The following is an 18,028-nucleotide window of genomic DNA, read 5'->3' as shown; positions in this document are numbered from 1 at the left end:
TTGCCACGTATTCCCCAATACAAAATATCTAACGAATGCAAAAAGGTGTTGTTAACGATCGTTCATGATCTGATCGATAAAGATGTTATCGAAGAAACAACAGGTAACGTTTGTAACAGTCCAGTTTTACCGGTCTTAAAACGTACTGATCCTTCACGACCACCTGTATACAGGTTCGTGATCGACCTCAGAGAAGTGAATAAGGTAGTTATACCGCAGTTTCCAGTTGTCCCCGACATTACTGCTTTATTGACAATGGTTCCAGTTTCAGCAGCTTGGTTCTCGGTGATTGACCTGAAAAACGCTTTCTTCAGCATCCCAATTGCTGAAGAGAGTAGAGATATTTTCGGCTTCAATTTAGGAGGACGAAGTTTCCGCTTCAAATGCGCTCCTCAAGGCTACTGCGAAAGCCCATCAATATTCAGTCAGGCTCTGAAAACACAACTAGACACAATTGTGCTGCCAGATGGGTCAACTTTGATCCAGTACGTAGACGATCTACTGATCGCCGCAGACACTGAGGAGATTTGCAAGGAAGCTACGTTGTCACTATTGCGTCACTTATGTGACATGAAGCACAAAGTCTCCCTTTCAAAACTGCAATTTTGTCGACAAGAAGTGACCTACCTAGGTCACATCTTGTCGAAGGAGGGAAGGAGACTGACACCAGAAAGAATACAGGCAATTGCAGAACTAAGTGCCCCAAGGACACAGAGAGAGGTTCGAGCCTTCTTGGGCATTACATCGTACTGTTGACAATGGATACCGAATTTCTCACTACTAGCCAAACCTTTGCTGGCACTACTCCGCAAAGACACGCCTAATCCTATGCCTTGGTCTGAAGATTGTCAGATGAGTTTCCACGAGTTGCGTGATGCATTATGTTCGGCACCTGTGTTGGGAAACCCCAACTACAGTAAGCCTTTTACATTATATGTCCACGAAAAAGAAGGTTGTGCATTATCAGTCTTAACACAATACTTTGGGGACAAACAGCGCCCATGCGCGTATTTTTCGGCAACTCTAGATCCTGTGGCTAAAGCCCTACCAAGTTGTCTGAGAGAAACCGCCGCAGCAGCTGTCTGCATTCGACAGTCTGCTGGATTAGTCATGAATAACACTCTGATCGTTATGGATCCGCATGCAGTAGACATTTTGCTAAATAGGACAAAGACACAACATCTTACTAGCGCTCGACTATCCAGTTACGAACTTACACTGCTAGCAAGTCACATCCACATAAAGAGGTGTGGTACACTCAACCCCGCTACGCTACTTCCCATCCCAACAGAAACAGACACAGACAAGATTGATAACCATGACTGCTGCTTTAGGACAGAAGAAGAGACAAAAGGGAGAGTAGACTTACAGGACACTCCCCTTCCCGAATGCAATGACACTTTATGGGTTGATGGTTCATGTTTCAAGTTTCCGAATGGTGATACGACTACAGCATATGCCGTAACGACATTACACACCATTATAGAGTCTGCGCGTATTTCACACGATTCTGCACAAGCCGCAGAACTTATAGCGCTTACCAGAGCATGTGTGTTGGCGAAAGGAAAGCGAGTGAATGTGTACACTGACAGCCAATATGCCTTTGGTGTGGCTCACAGTTTTGGGAGATTGTGGCGTGAACGTGGGTTCCTTACGTCCCATGGTGCAAAGATACAACATGGTCAGCTAGTTAATGAGCTCCTTGAGTCACTTACCTTGCCACTACAAGTCGCCATCATAAAATGCAGTGCACACAAAAAGATTCAGGATGATGTTGGCCGCGGGAATGCATTTGCAGACGAGGTTGCGAAAGAAACTGCAAGGAACACAATGAGTTGGATGTATGTTATGGGTCCCGCTAGATGGATTGCTGATGTGGGAATGTGTGAGGACACCATTGAAAGCGTGAAATCGATACAAGCCGAGGCCACTGAGAACGAGGTGAATGAATGGAGAGAAAGCACAGGTAGATTAGATGCGAATGGTTGTTGGGTCGAACTATCAGAACACCAGCGATGGCTATTACCTAATGCATACGTACTTGCAGTAGTAACGATGGCTCACGGAATGGCGCACATCAGTTCGAAAGGAATATGTAAACTATTGGCCCCAGTATGGCAGAATAGCAATATCCCAAAATATGCAGAGAATGTGGTCAAAAACTGTATGGTGTGTTTGAAGTACAATCCCGGTAGGGGGACCCCAACTCCAGCTGGTCATTTTGCGCCTCCAACGTATCCGTTCGAGGTTTTGCAGCTCGATTTCATCCACATGGAGAGGTGCAACAATCTAAAGTATGTGCTCGTTGTTGTTTGCGCCTTTTCAAGGTGGGTGGAAGCGTACCCCCTTAAGGACAACACCGCCTTATCAACTTGTCAAAGAGTTCTTCCCGAGGTTCGGTATGCCTAGAATAGTCTGGAGTGATAACGGAAGTGAATTCGTAGGATGCGTGATGAAGAGAGTGTGTGAGTGTCTAGGCATCCACCAAAAATTCCACGCTGCAAATCACCCCCAATCAGCTGGATTAGTAGAGTGCTACAATGGCACTCTAAAACTCAAACTAGCCAAGATCCAAGCCAGTACAGGTCTTAAATGGCCCGACGCCTTGCCTCTAGCACTCTTGTCAACCAGAATGACTGTCCATTCCAGATTAGGACTTAGCCCCCATGAGATAGTGTTTGGCCGCCCAGCCAACGTCTGGGGCGTGCCAAGACCAAAGAAACTTAGTGAAATAGAACACCCCGTACTGCTTGACTATTTGTGCGAATTGACAACTAAATTGCGTGTTTTACACCAACAGGTTCACCGTTCCTCTCCGCCAGCCTCTGACGATCCAGGTCACCTCATCAAACCCGGCTCGTGGGTTTTGGTGCGGAATTTCCAGCGCCCCAACAACGGACAGCCGAGGTGGACCGGACCGCACCTGGTGCTGCTTTCAACGAGATCAGCTGTTCGGGTGGAAGGCAAGAAGAACTGGGTACATGGGACCCACTGTAAACGGGTCCCTCTACCCCTTCCATACGACCGATGGGTCAATAAAGGACTTGCCGACTCCGAGACCGAATCCGTACCTCGCTTCATCCCTTTCAGCGATGCCCGTTTGAAAGAAACTGGTACCGAGAAGGAGAGTGATCATATTTTACAAGGACTTGTGTCACCGTCTATGCAATTGGACACTACCGAACCTGAGACATTGTTTGAAGACCACACCGTACCTCGGTACAACCTACGGTCTAGACAAAGAGACTAATAAAAGCTTGATCTAATGTGATTTCCCTTTTCCCCTAAGAACTATTTTTGGATTTTTCAGCTCTCTCGTCCCAGGGAACTAGCTCATTTTTGATTTTCGAACCGCCATCCGGTTCTGCTGCTAGGGTCGCGGTTGAAGTCTGGGGAGTGCAACTGGGGAAGTTTTAGGTCCACGGTTCTGGTTGGGCCACGGGAGTTACCCTGGACTGGACAGAGTGCACCCCCTGGGAGAATCAATCAACCACCGCGGGCAGCAACTAGAGGATGGAGTTTCCTAGGGTAGAGAGACCTATCAGACTCACGAACTTTGAAAAAGAGTCATGAACGATACTGTCCAAAAGAAGATTCCTGATAATATGTGTTTTAATGTTATGTAGCATAGTTGTGTTTTTTACTGGTTATACTCTATTCGTATTTAAAGTTACCTTCTCGAATGACACCCAGCCACCACCTCCTCCCACTATTTCTCCACACTACTTTCACCCTATACCTGAACACGAGTCTGCCCGAAGACTCGAATTTGTAAATAACTCTTTCATTCAGCTTCTACACCAACACCAGTCCATAATGAACACATCAAACTGTTGGATATGCGGACTCATGTCACACACAACCGATAAGGGGATCCCATACTTCATTTTGCCATTCAGTTACTATGGTTCTCTGTGGGCTTTCCAGACCATGTTCCTATTCGCCCTAGAACCATACCCGACCCGTTCCACTGAGAGCGATTCCAGTAACAAGGCACTAATTGCAGGGATAAGAAATATGAGTAGGGATATCGACACATACCTGACAATACCCAAAGATGAACTCAGTCCCTACACCCGTTGAAACGTGACTAAACATGGGGTTTACCTGGTCAAGAGCCAGGCAGCAAAGAAATCCCGCCCAGTTTGGATAGTGCCCCACCGAGGTCACTTATGTTTACAGGGTATTGGTAGGGACCCCACAGCACAGTTAGGAAAGAGCATTTGCACAGAAACATATGTATTCGCTTCCCGAACTTCCCCTATACTCTTAGCAGCCAAAGGCACGTATTTCGTCTGCCACGACCAAGCCTACACATGGTTGCCCTCTGACTTCTCAGGTACATGTTTCATCTCATTTCTGCTACCTCCCACCTACACGGCCAGAGCAGATTACCATCGGACAAGGACAGCTAGAGGTGTCGTGAGTAAAGACGACACCGCGGGTCAGGAATTCGCTGACTTCGCAAAGGGTTTTCTGCCGTTTTGGGGGCCTATGGTAAACAGCAGAAATATTCGCCAGTTATCGAGGATAGTTGAATCCGCCGTGATTACTACGGCCGGAGCCCTTGGCAATTTGACAACCGAGCTTCAGTCGGATCGACTTATGACCCTTCAGAACCGAATTGCCCTAGATATCATACTCGCCGATCGTGGTGGTGTGTGTAGAGTCATACAATCTAGTTGTTGCATTTTCATCCCTGATAATGCGCCAACGGTATACCAGGCCATCTCTAAGCTACATGAAATATCTGGTTCCCTTCACGTAGAGAAAGGGGATTGGTCTTTGCTGGGGGGGTTCTGGGAGCTGATCACCGCCTGGGGATGGAAAACGTTGATCTTCATTGGGATGATCTCAGCACTCCTGTTCATGTTTTGCCTGTGTATACAGTGCGCTCCTGCACTATGTGGCCTCTGTGCTACTTCGTGTGTACGGAAGCCTGTGTCAAAGGACGAACTGAGTAACGGAATGATGCTACAGCAACATCTCCGCGAATTTCTCCATACCGATTTGGACTCAGATTAACATGAGTTATTGCCTTACATAAGGGCAAAAGGAGGGTCTGTGGTTCTGAAAATCTGGACCCTGTTGTTATCCCGATATCGAGGTCCTTTTCTGTGTCACAAGACATCCACATACCATGACGAATTTGGTATCGACGAACCGATAATGACTAGGACATCATTCCTGTGCATTTGCATCATAATCGAAGATTGCCAACACCCCTAAATGGCAGTTTCCGTTCCGACCCCTTAGACTCCATTTTGTAAACGGCATCCATCTTACGTCTTGCCCTCATGATAAGTCAATTAAAGGTCGAGCTTGATCCAAAAGGACACGTCCACCTTCCCTGACTTCACCCTGACCTGTCCCAACTGACTCCACTGCCTTCGGCCAGACCTGTTTGGGCGGCTCCTCGCCCAGTGGCCGAATACGATAACATCAGTGCATAACATTCCACAAACCATTCACTACATACAGACCATGCTTTCTGCAAACATGCACCTGTCCACGTCCCTTGTTTATGGCCAGCTTTATGACTTGGAGGTGCCTTTATTTATTGAGGTTTCATCGATATCTGATGGGAGTTCCAGGCCTAACTGGGTAATCTAGCAACGAACTGGACATCTAAAATATGGGCTTGCTTACATGACTTCGCTCTTTGTATTATTGTAGAAATATGTGTATAGCCATATCATAAACTCAAGAATTCTTGCTTGGAGCTATATATTTTGTATATAAAGAAAAGGCTGGTTCTGTAAAAACGAACAGTCTCCCGAGAACCTACTGTCCGTGAGGTGTACTTCTGGGACACGTGTTACTTGGTAGCTGCCTATAAAACTTGATCTTTGACTGCGATAGAAGACTCATTGTTTCTGTGGTCCGGAACAAGGGAGAACTCAGAGGTCTTCGGGTGTTATCCCCTGGCACCACCGGGTTCCTAAAAACCCGGCACCTCAGAACACACACTGGAGAAAAAACGTATCATTGCAGTGAATGTCTGAAGAGCTTTAGTCAATTATCAGTCCTAAAAATTCATCAGAGAACACACACTGAGGAAAAACCATATCATTGCAGAGAATGTGGAAGTAGTTTTAGTGACTCATCAAAATTAAAGGTTCATCAACAAACACACACTGGAGAAAAACCATACCATTGCAGTGAATGTGGAAGTGGTTTTAGGAGTTCGACAACATTAAGGAATCATCAGCGAACACACACAGGGGAAAAACCATTTAAGTGCAGTGAATGTGTGAAGAGCTTTAGTCAATTAGCAGGCTTAAAATACCATCAGAGAAATCACACAGGGGAAAAACCATACACGTGCAGTGAATGTGTGAAGAGCTTTTGTAAATCATCACACCTAAAACAGCATCAGAAAACACACACAAGGGAAAAACCCTACCATTGCAGTGAATGTATGAAAAGGTTTAGTCAATCATCCCACCTAAAAAAGCATCAGAGAACACACACTGGGGAAACCCCATTAAAGTGCAATGAATGTGGGCAGAGCTTTACATATTTATGAGACCTAACACTCCATCAGAGAACACACTGGAGAAAACCCATATCATTGCAGTGAATGTCTGACGAGCCTTAGTCAATTATCAGTCCTAAAAATTCATCAGAACACACACACAGGGGAGAAACCATATCATTGCAGTGAAGGTGGAAGTAGTTTTAGTGACTCATCAAAATTAAAGGTTCATCAACCAACACACATAGGGGAAAAACATATCATTGCAGTGAATGTGGAAGTAGTTTTAGGAATTCAGTAACATTAAGGAATCATCAGCGAACACACACATGGGAAAAACCATTCAAGTGCAGCGATTGTGGGAAGAGCTTTATATATTTACCAAGCCTAAAATGGCATCAGAGAACACACACAGGGGAAAAACCATTCCAGTGCAGTGAATGTGTGAAGAGCTTCAGTCAGTCTTCAAACCTACAAATACTTCAGCGAGCACACCCCCATCACTGAACCCACATAGAAAGAAACGTAGAGCTGAGTGAATTTTGTAATAATTTAAATACATCATCAATAATACTAACCCATCCGTGGGCGTACACTGAAGGAAAAAAGTGCAGTTATTGTGAGATGAAGGAATTATAGAAACTGATAAAATTACAAGAATACGGGACATTCAAATACCAGCTGATAAAAAGCAGGGGATAGAAGACTGAACTAGTAGGAAAGAAGAAAAATACATATATTTGAAAAATTATAAAAGAGTCTATTCTCTGCTATTGTTTATTTAGCTACAGCTAGGAAAAACATGAAATATCAGGAAACCCATTAGGAGACTAGCACAAAGTTGACTAAAAGTAAAGAAACATTGTTGGTTTTTATTCTGTGAGAGAGTTATAACTAAAGAAATCCAAGCACACCAGACCATGCTGCCTGTAAAATCAACACCATGAACAATGCTTGGACTAACAAGGGTATTTTCAGCTAATTTTGGAGATTAGTGATAAAACATATAAACCCAACACATTCAAAACAATTTAACAATCACAAAATGAAGATTCTTCAGAGCTGGCTGTGGTTTTGAACATTTTATGCATCATTAATGGTTCTGTGACAGTGACCAGAGAACTGTGTAGAAAAGCAGAAGTGAAAGCAGGAAAATGTGAGCTGCAGCTCTCCGGGTTAACCCTTGCAGTGCTGACATTTACCACTGAAGCTCTGATGTGGAACAAATGATGATCATTTCCATCATCAATCAATCAAATCCGAGGAGACAGAGAAGTTGAAACATTTAAGGCCTGATTTAGATCTCGGCAGACGGGTTACTCCATCACAATTGTGACAGATATTCCATTCGCCAAAATATGAATTCCATTATATCCAATTGGATTAATATTTAGGCGGATGGGATATTCATCACCGTTGTGATCGAGTAACCCGTCCGCCGAGATCTAAATCAGGCCCTTGGTTATTAACAGGTTTCTGAAAGCTAGATCTGCAGCTGTGTAATACCCAGGCCGAGCACACTTCAGAAGAGTGCAGCATCAATAATGAAGGTCACGGAGCTGCAGCTGTGTGATACCCAGGCTTCGTACCTCACTTCAGAAGAGTGCAGGATCAATAATAAAGGTCACAGAGCTGCAGCTGTGTGATACCCAGGCCGCGTACCTCACTTCAGAAGAGTGCAGGATCAATAATGAAGGTCAAGGAGCTGCAGCTGTGTGATAGCCAGGCTGCGTACCTCAATTCAGAAGAATTCACGATCAATAATGAAGGCCACGGAGCTGCAGCTGTGTGATTGCTAGGCCGAGCACAAGGTGTCTGTTCAGCAGATACAAATTAATAATGAAACTCTCCGACCCACATGCTGTGTGATAGCCAGGGTGAGCACACGGCTTCTCTTCAGGAGAGTGAAGAATCATTTATAAATGTCAATGAGCCACATGTTGTGTGATCGTCAGGTTGAGCACAAGAGTTTTCTGCAGAACAGTACGGGCTCAATAACAAAAGTCACAGAGCCTCACACTGTTTGATAGCCAGGCAAAATCACCATTTTACATTATTGGACGACAATTTCTAGATGGCTAATGGAGCCAAATTTTGAAATGATTGTTCCACAAAAGAAATGAAAAAAAAAAGATTGATTGCACAAAATAATATATAGCTAGAACCAATCACGATGCTATAAAATGTACACAATAATTACTAGCTTTTACATGTTAAAAAGAAATGCATGTTTTTTTTATATGTAATAGAATAAAAAAATGATTTGGATTTTGGCATTTGACTGCTGATTGTAAAGAAATGAGATTGCTCCCCTAAACTCAAGATCATTTGTGCTGTCAGCGGGGAGTCTGATAGAGGCGGCAGTGGAAAGGGGTCCTGTCTCGACAGTTTGACTGCCGTCAGCAGGGAGTCTGGCAGAGGTGGCTTTAGAAGGGGGTCCTGTCTTGATAGTGTGACTGCTGTCAGCAGGGAGTCTGGCACAGGTGGCATTAAAAGGGGGTCCTGTCTCGATAGTGTGACTGCTTTCAGCAGGGAGTCTGACCGAGGTGGCAAAAGAAGGGGGTCCTGTCTCGACGATGTGACTGCTTTCAGCAGGTAGTCTGGCACAGGTGGAATTAGAAAGGGGTCCTGTCTTAACAGTGTGACTGCTGTCAGCAGGGAGTCTGGCAGAGGTGGCATTAGAAGGGGGTCGTGTCTCGACAGCGAGACTACTTTCAGCAGGGAGTCTGGCAGAGGTGGCAATAGAAGGAGGTCCTGGCTTGACAGTGTGACTGCTGCCACCAGGCAGTCTGGCATAGGTGGCATTAGAAGGGGGTCCTGTCTCGACAGTGCGACTTCTGACAGCAGGAGAGTCTGGCAGAGGTGGCATTAGAAGGGGGTCCTGTCTTGACAGTGTGACTGTTGTCAGCAGAGAGTCTGGCAGAGATGGCGTTAGAAGGGGGTCCTGTCTCGACAGTGTTACTGCTGTTAGCAGGGAGTCTGGCACAGGTGGCATTAGAAGGGATCCTGTCTTGACAGTGTGACTGCTGTCAGCAGGGAGTCTGCCAGAGGTGGCATTAGAAGGGAGTTCTGTCTCAACAGTGTGACTGCTGTCAGCAGGGAGTCTGGCACATGTGGCATTAGAAGGGGTCCTGCCTCGACAGTGTGACTGCTGTCAGCAGGGAGTCTGGCAGAGGTAGCATTAGAGGGGGGTCCTATCTTGACAGTTTGACTGCTGTCAGCTGGTAGTCTGGCAGAGTATAGTATTTCTATATCTAACATATATATGGACATACAGTAACCTATAAATCACTCCCATGGCAGGCCTTAACAATCCTGGAGGCAGAGTGCTTGGTTATGTGCGAGATGGTGCTCTAGCATGAGCTGAGCCTGTCTGCAGCTTTCGGAACCATGTCCTTTAGCTGTTTCATGATAGCGTCATACCATATACTCTTAAGTGCATTATGATCCTCGCTGTTAAATGCTAACGCTGGTTTGACATTATCCAAACATGTCGAGTAAGGTGGCATACGATTTGGAATACTACCCCCTCGCCAATTCTGGTGACGGGGGTAGCATTCCACCCTTCTAGAGGGACACAACATGTACAGAACCTGAACCCCGGTTAAAGTTAAACAGAGCCTCAGCATCACAAAATGGATGCTGCCACCACAGACACAAGTCTGACCTCCTGCTGCTGGGAGTCCTTCCAGCGAGGGAGGCTTGGACAAAGGGTTTCCTGCCTTGGGAGGTGCTAGCACCACCCCAGACAGGTTTTTGTGTAGTGGGTTAGGGAGGGCTGAATAGAATTAGACATGCCTGTGGCGCACAAGGTGTCCCCATGCATACCCCAGTTCTAACCGGTGCTGGGGCACTCCAGCCCCAGCTCTGGCGCGAAACTGAACAAAGGAAAGGGGGTGTAACCACCCCCCTTCCTGGTCCCACCCATAGGAGGGACCTAGTAGGTAATCCAGCCCCTTGATTTGGAATAAAGGTAGGAGCTGAGTCCCAAGACTTTAGATTATCCTGAAACTCGACTTAAAGAAGAAGAAACTCTGGACTTCGACGTTCTGCTGCTCAGAAGACTGAAGTATCTCCCTTGTGGCCAAGGAGTGACCACCCTGTGAACACAGGCACCATCCAGCGATCAACGACTTGCTTTGCTGCCGCCTCCCGACAGAGCCCGAGCCCAGAGACTGACAAGAACCAGACTCCCAGACATTCAACAGCTCGATCCACAGTCCCTGCAAACCAGAGACCCGTGGAGGCGACGAGAGACGTGGGACGGACCTCTTGAAAAGTCGACGACAAGCTGACTGCGCAGCACCCGAAGCCTCCTCAATGCTGTGCTTTTGGGTTTGAGCAGCCCCTGCTCCGAGCAGCCTTTGCACCAAAGACAAGCCCTGCATCCTCCACGAGTTCTGTGTGGGGCCCTTTTGCTTTTGCCGGCTTGACGCATCATCCCGGTTACTGGCCAGCTGGCTGGTAGCCATTTTGGCGACCTAACTTTGGAAATCTACTGCTGGTCTGGTTGCTCCAGACAGGCCCCTGCTTCTGTAAAAAGAAGTAGCCCCTCAGACCTTGCTGGTCTGAGTAAGAAGCCAAACATCGTTCCTGCTTGGTTTGAAATTGCCAAGGCTTGTTTGCTTCAATCCTGAAGCCGACTCTGCCGACAACAAGATCCTTCGTGCCTGGCTCCTGGTCATCGTCGACGTCCTCGTGTCCACGTGGCTGAAGAGACAAGCTTCTATCTTCACCTGTTTGCAACTCAACATCGCCTGGTTCCTTCCTGGTTCCACGGCGGTCACTGGCAAGTGACTTGAACACTGTCCCCTCTGCTTTCAGGTATTCACCAACTCCGATCCACCCTTGGATCCACCGGAACTCTTCTCGTCTGGTCGCCTGCAGCATCTTCATCTCCAGGCTCCATTGAACTGCTCCAAGAAACCCGACACACTTTGGCACCACTGCACCCGCTTCCTGTGGGTGAGGTAACGCTGGCACTCCGGTGCTCCCGTGTTGGCAGACACTCCTAGTGTCCTAGTTTTAAGGGACTAAGTTCTAGGCCATCCGGAAGACTCCCAATCTTTAACTTTGTAACTTTTACGCACCCATTGCTTTCAATGAGTGTACGCGTGTTGCTTTAGACACCGCAACCAGATTCCGTGGGCCTCCTAGTTCCTAACTAACGTTATCACAGCGTAGCCCCAGCGATTCCCAAGGCCCTAGGCCTTACCACTGTTCGATTCGTGGTTCTTATACCACTTACTTAATATATGGTTTAGCGGGCCACCTAGCCTATCCATAACTGTGCAACATTTGTATATTTTATCAAGTAACTTGTTTAACGTGTTTTGCTCCTGTGCTCATAAAGAGTTCAGGCGACTATTGTAGTAATAAATACATATATATTTTCAATATATATCCTGTGTGGTGTCCTTTCACTTGGTGTTCAAGGGGTTAAATATGGTAATACAGCCGGCTTCACATGACAAAAGAGTTTAGCCTAAGACTTCTTTTTCCAGGCTACCATTAGGATAGCTGGTCTATAAGGTTGACTTACAACCAATCACCATAAGGATTGTTTGGACTGATACAAGGTGGTCACTATAACTAGTGAACATCATATATCAGGCCAACTTCTCACATTGGTGAGCAGCAGTTGGGATTTGAGCTTGCTGTTGTTTTACCATTGTAATCTTTGCAATACCTTTTGAAAGATCATACAGGTACCTATAGGTACATATAAAAACAAGGATAGTATATTTAAGTTCTACTGAACTTAGTGTTGTAGAGGATAGGGCTTAGCACACCCCGACTACAACTACTAGAGAGAGTTCAGTTGGAAGAACACTTAGAGTAGGTAGATTGCAACATATCCACCTCACTGGAGCAAATGGCTGGCGCAGAAGGATCCAGTGGACTTCCAACCGTGGAGAGTGACCTACCCAAGGCACCATCCTATCCTCAGTTTTCAGGAGTTGAGGAACTTGTGTTCTACCAGGAAGCTGAAACAAGGATCTACCCCTACCACTCAGCACCTCCTAGAGCTTTTAGAAGAGTCTGAAGCTCTGAGAACCTCTGAACCAGCCCCTACAGGGGATGATGAAGAGGTCATGACTCCAACAGATGATGCCTGGGATCCCCCAGTCATTGTTGATGATGATGATGATGATGATTCAGATCAGGTGAAGGATGATTCTGAAGAAGAAGGGCATAGCCAGGTCCAAGTCAGGAGGCTTAGCCAGGCTAACCTAAGACACCTTGGAGCTGAGAATGGGACAGCCCCATTCAGGCCCCCAAGTGGACTTAGCCAGGGGTATAGGAGGAACAGGAATCACTCAGGTGAATCCAATCACTCCAATACATCTAATGGCCCACAGGTGCCTACTCAGAGGAGGATGACTTCCCGTCAGAGGAAAGTGCATGAGGCCAAGATGAGAGAGGCTTGCGGACGACGTAGGGTATAATAGGGTGCACTGTTAGGGGTGATTCTCTAATAGTAGTATTGATTTACACTCCACCAGCTACTGGGGCATCGTCCCAACCCCAGACTCAACAAGCAAATATACAAAAAAATGAGCTGGGAGTGCTTACTTATCTCAGAAACAATCAAGCATTTAATCATCAAGAAATATACAAATAGATCAATAATCGGAAAATATATATTGATATTCAAATTACAATCACAAAAACAATGGAATTCTTGTCTTTCGTGATGTTCAGCAGCCGACGCGTTTCGTCCTAGAGGCAGGACGTCATCAGGGCTGCAAATGCAAACATACAGTACAATAACATCAGTACATATGTTCAATCTTAATGGATGTTATCCTGAAAACAAAACCAAATCATTAATTGACTATTTGTAAAAAACAGCTTATTGTGCCTGGTAGTAGTGGAAAAGGATTCAAAATATAGTTATTACACTGCTAGAAACTTGCGGGAACTATTTACATAAAGTTAAAACGAAAATGATATCAGAAGCTCATTATTTTTACATGGAAATTACACCTGCATCCTGGGATAAAAAGCTGGCAAACTGTTGTATAAGCATTGTGAAAAAATCATAAGTGACAAGCTCACCTGTTTTTTACAAATAGTCAATTAATGATTTGGTTTTGTTTTCAGGATAACATCCATTAAGATTGAACATATGTACTGATGTTATTATACTGTATGTTTGCATTTGCAGCCCTGATGACGTCCTGCCTCTAGGACGAAACGCGTCGGCTGCTGAACATCACGAAAGACAAGAATTCCATTGTTTTTGTGATTGTAATTTGAATATCAATATATATTTTCCGATTATTGATCTATTTGTATATTTCTTGATGATTAAATGCTTGATTGTTTCTGAGATAAGTAAGCACTCCCAGCTCATTTTTTTGTATATTTGCTTGTTTAGTCTGGGGTTGGGACGATGCCCCAGTAGCTGGTGGAGTGTAAATCAATACTACTATTAGAGAATCACCCCTAACAGTGCACCCTATTATACCCTACGTCGTCCGCAAGCCTTGTTGTATAACTGTTATATCAGGGTAGGAGTAGCACAGGGACCTGTTAAATTATGGATGACGACAGAGATAAACTGGCAGCAGAAGTTTTTCAGATTAGACAGCCCAATGGTGCCACGGGTAATAAAAAAAACGAAACTAAAATCAGTCTTAGAGATACATTTTTGAAATTGGAAAGACTACGTAAATCCGAACTGAGTAAATGGTGGGATGGCGTAACCCTCAAAAATTATATGGAACAAAAGAGGATACCTCGAGGACTACGCATCCTCATATTCCCAACCTTCGATGATCTTGAGGAAGACCACCTGAAGGAGTGGGAAGAAAATCTGTACACTTCATCATTTACCATGATGACTATCCTTATAAAGAACTCGGATAGAAAAGTAGAAAAATTAAGACAACAGATCATGGATTTGGAAAAAGAAATAAAAGATATGAATTTACCTGAACTAACTGACAAAAATTACTTAATCCTTAAAGACGTCATTAACAGACATCAATTGCAAATTAAGGACAAAAAATTAAACAAACTAAAAAGAGATGAGCGGGACTACAATGAAGGTAGAATCTTTACTTTTGCCCGGGGCTATGATGAGGTGGCCAAACCTAAATCTAAACCTAATCAAATTGCTGGGACAGCACAATCAGGTGATTTGAGCACGTCCACGAATTACAGTAGCTCCAGCATCTCCTCCATTGATGAGAATACAACTGGAGCTGTGGGAGGAACTCCCAAAACAAATTCTTCTTTTTGCGACGAATTGAAAATGATAAAGAAAGGTCGGAAAAAGTTCATAGGAGGACTAGAAGGGGGAGGAGGAAATCCCACAAATACCAGGATGGGCACCAGGAGCCAAAACAGAACAAAGAATTAGAACAGGATCAGGTTAACCAGGGGGAATTAGAAGTCATTAATTTGTCGGACAGATGTCTAAATGAGCATGAGATTTCTGTTTTAAAAAAAGGATTAAAATATTGTCCTGTATACAACTGTGATTACACTGATCTCCACATTGATTTGTTTAAGTTTTGCAGAAATTTAAAATTGAAAAGCTTTTTCTCAACATTGGATGTTAATGTACAGAGCAAAATATTGAATAAAAATTCTGAAATGACAACAGCTGAGTTAGAAAATGTTCATTTGTTAATGACTTTGTCGGGGGAAATGGATCTTAACTTGGATGATGTAGCCAGTCTTTGTGAAATAGAAACAAACTACCAGTGTACAAGTGGATTGCGTTGTAAATCCAAGTTTATTCCTCATGGCAGCCAATATATAGCGATTGACTTATTTATGGAAAAAACTTTACAAGAGTTCCATAAATTACAAGACAAATTTTCACAAAAAAGTCATCACAAAGATAATTTGTCCCGGCATGAAAGATTAGCTTTATCCAATTTGAAACAGGATTCCTCAATTATCATTAGAGAAGCGGATAAGGGGGGGAATATTGTTGTGATGAACAGAACAAACTATGTGTCAGAAATACGAGAACAACTTAGTGATGCCAATTGCTATAAGAAAGTAAAAGCCAATCCCATGAAAGAAGTTGCTCAAAATATATCTGAACATCTTTTTGTATGGAAGGAAGAGGGTCTGATTGATGGATCAGAATATAAGTATTTAAACGTTAATCATCCTGTCTCTCCTTTCCTATACACATTACCAAAAATTCATAAGTGTAGAGACAACCCACCCGGTAGACCTATAGTCTCCAGCATTGGTAGCGTCACAGAACACCTTTCAGAATTCGTAGATGGTTTCTTAAAACCATTAGTGGTGAACTTACCCTCATATGTGAGGGACACCACTGATATCCTTAACAAATTGAATGATTTCAAATGGGAAGATGGTATGATTCTGGCCACGTTAGACGTGGTAGGCCTTTACACTTGCATTGAGATGGAGAAAGGTATACAAGCACTAGAACACTTTCTTAGTAGCAGAAGTGCAAGTTTAAGACATCATTCTAAAATGCTAATACAAATGAGCCAGTTGATCCTTAAAAATAATTACTTTTTATTTGAGGATGAATGGTTCCACCAGATTAGGGGTACGGCGATGGGATCCAGGTTTGCTCCCTCTTATGCCAATCTATTTATGGGTTGGTATGAGAGGGAGCATGCCTGGAGCCGCAGAGCAGGGGAATGGATGGATCTGGTGGTATTTTGGGCCAGATTCATCGACGACATTCTCATAATATGGAGAGGCACCTCAGATGATTTAAAAAATTATCTGCACTTCTTGAATAATAATGATTTCAATGTCAGGCTTACGATGAACCAAAGTTCATCAAGCATTGAATATTTAGATGTGACGCTTATGGTGGATGGAGACAAAATTAACAGCAAACTGTTTAGAAAAGAAACCGCCACCAACTCCATCTTGAGGGCAGATAGCTTTCACCCAGGATCTGTCATTGCAGGTATACCATACGGAGAAATGGTTAGAACCAGAAGGAATTGCAGTCGGGATGAAGACTATTCCCAAGAATCAAACCAATTACAACGAAGACTAAGTAAGAGAGGTTATGCCAAGAAAGACCTAGCAAGGGCCAGTGAGAAAGCATCAAAAATTGATAGAGTAACAACTTTGCTTCCTAAAAAGAAAGAATTCGTTAGACATAAACCTTCCTTTGTTACAACATATTGCATGCAAAAAGACAAAATCAGGCAAGCCCTTAGTAGGAATTGGACTTTATTAAAAGGTGTCCCTGGCTTGTCAACCATACTTGATGACAAGCCTATAATAACGTTCAAGAAATGTCCGACGATCAGGGATAAGGTCTTAACGAATTATATCCGTCCTATATCGACACACACTAAGGACTGGCTTCCCACACAACCTAAAGGCTTTTATGTTTGTGGGACGTGTATAATATGTGCTCATGGCATGAACAAAACTAAAATCTTCAAATTCAATGGCACTAGACAATTCCGTATCAATGAATTTATTAATTGTAATAGTGTTGGAATTGTCTATGCCATCATTTGCAGTTGTAACAAAGTATATATAGGGAGTACCAAAAGACCCCTTAAAATAAGGATACAAGAGCACAGGCGGGCGATTATAAATCGCGATACAAAATCCCCACTGTATGCACACATGGGGAAGGAACATGGTTCCAACATAGACTTCAAATTTCATGGAATAGAGAAAGTGTCTCAACATGTGAGGGGTGGGGATTGGGAATTACGAATCCGCCAAACCGAAGCACGTTGGATAATTAAATGCCGAACGATGAAATATGGTTTGAACATCGATTCTGAATTACATCATTTTTTGGCATAATCATAAGCAAATTGTGGACTTATTCTATGTATACGACCAGTATCAGTTATTGTGAAACTAGATGCAATTATTTGTTATCATCCATTGTCTATTGTACACATTCTGGGATAACTAGTACAGGCAAACTGTGGTTTTATTAATAATACATATCTTTTTGACACAAGTATCTTCCATTGCCCACATTTGGCAACATAGTTATGGTATGTGTGATCGAGTATTTTTAGTACTTAGATGTTCTCGTGTCTTATTTTGTGGAATACATTTAAGAAATTATAATTACAGATTCACTCTTCAGTAAGAATGTTTTCAATCTAGCACAGTTTAGGATCATTTAAAATTAGAATATTAACACATAATTGCGGGCAGAACAATTGCAAAATATAGATCGTAGGAACGCATGCGCAGATATATTATGGTAAGTGGTACAACGGACCAGACTGGGAACTACCTTGATAAAGATTGGGGCAGTTACGTACGAAAGGAAGTCAGGTTTAATCAGGCCTAGGGGATTTAAAATTAGTTTTTGGTTATTAAATACTTGAACGTAATCGTCATGTTTCACTGTTAGCTTACTGCGCATGTACGGAAATGATTCAGAACCTACCGGATGTAATAGCCACAGCGGATCGGGTTGGCGTCGGAATTGCCATGATAATATTAACACTAAACTGCGCATGATCGGAAATAGTGGTAGAAACAAATGGAAACAATATAGATAGCGGACCAGATCGGAAACTTATACAAAACATAAACACTAAGCTG

General features: G+C 43.8%; 1 pseudogene; it reads left to right on the top strand.

Annotated features, from left to right (window-relative positions):
* The first annotated feature begins 5,140 nt into the window (after window positions 1-5,140).
* Window positions 5,141-6,985, top strand: LOC144805438 (uncharacterized; annotated as a pseudogene).
* Window positions 6,986-18,028: the final 11,043 nt, after the last annotated feature.

Source organism: Lissotriton helveticus (assembly GCF_964261635.1).
Source record: "Lissotriton helveticus chromosome 1_1 unlocalized genomic scaffold, aLisHel1.1 SUPER_1_unloc_10, whole genome shotgun sequence".
Lineage (NCBI taxonomy): Eukaryota > Metazoa > Chordata > Amphibia > Caudata > Salamandridae > Lissotriton > Lissotriton helveticus.
This window is presented reverse-complemented; position numbering and strand designations above follow the sequence as displayed.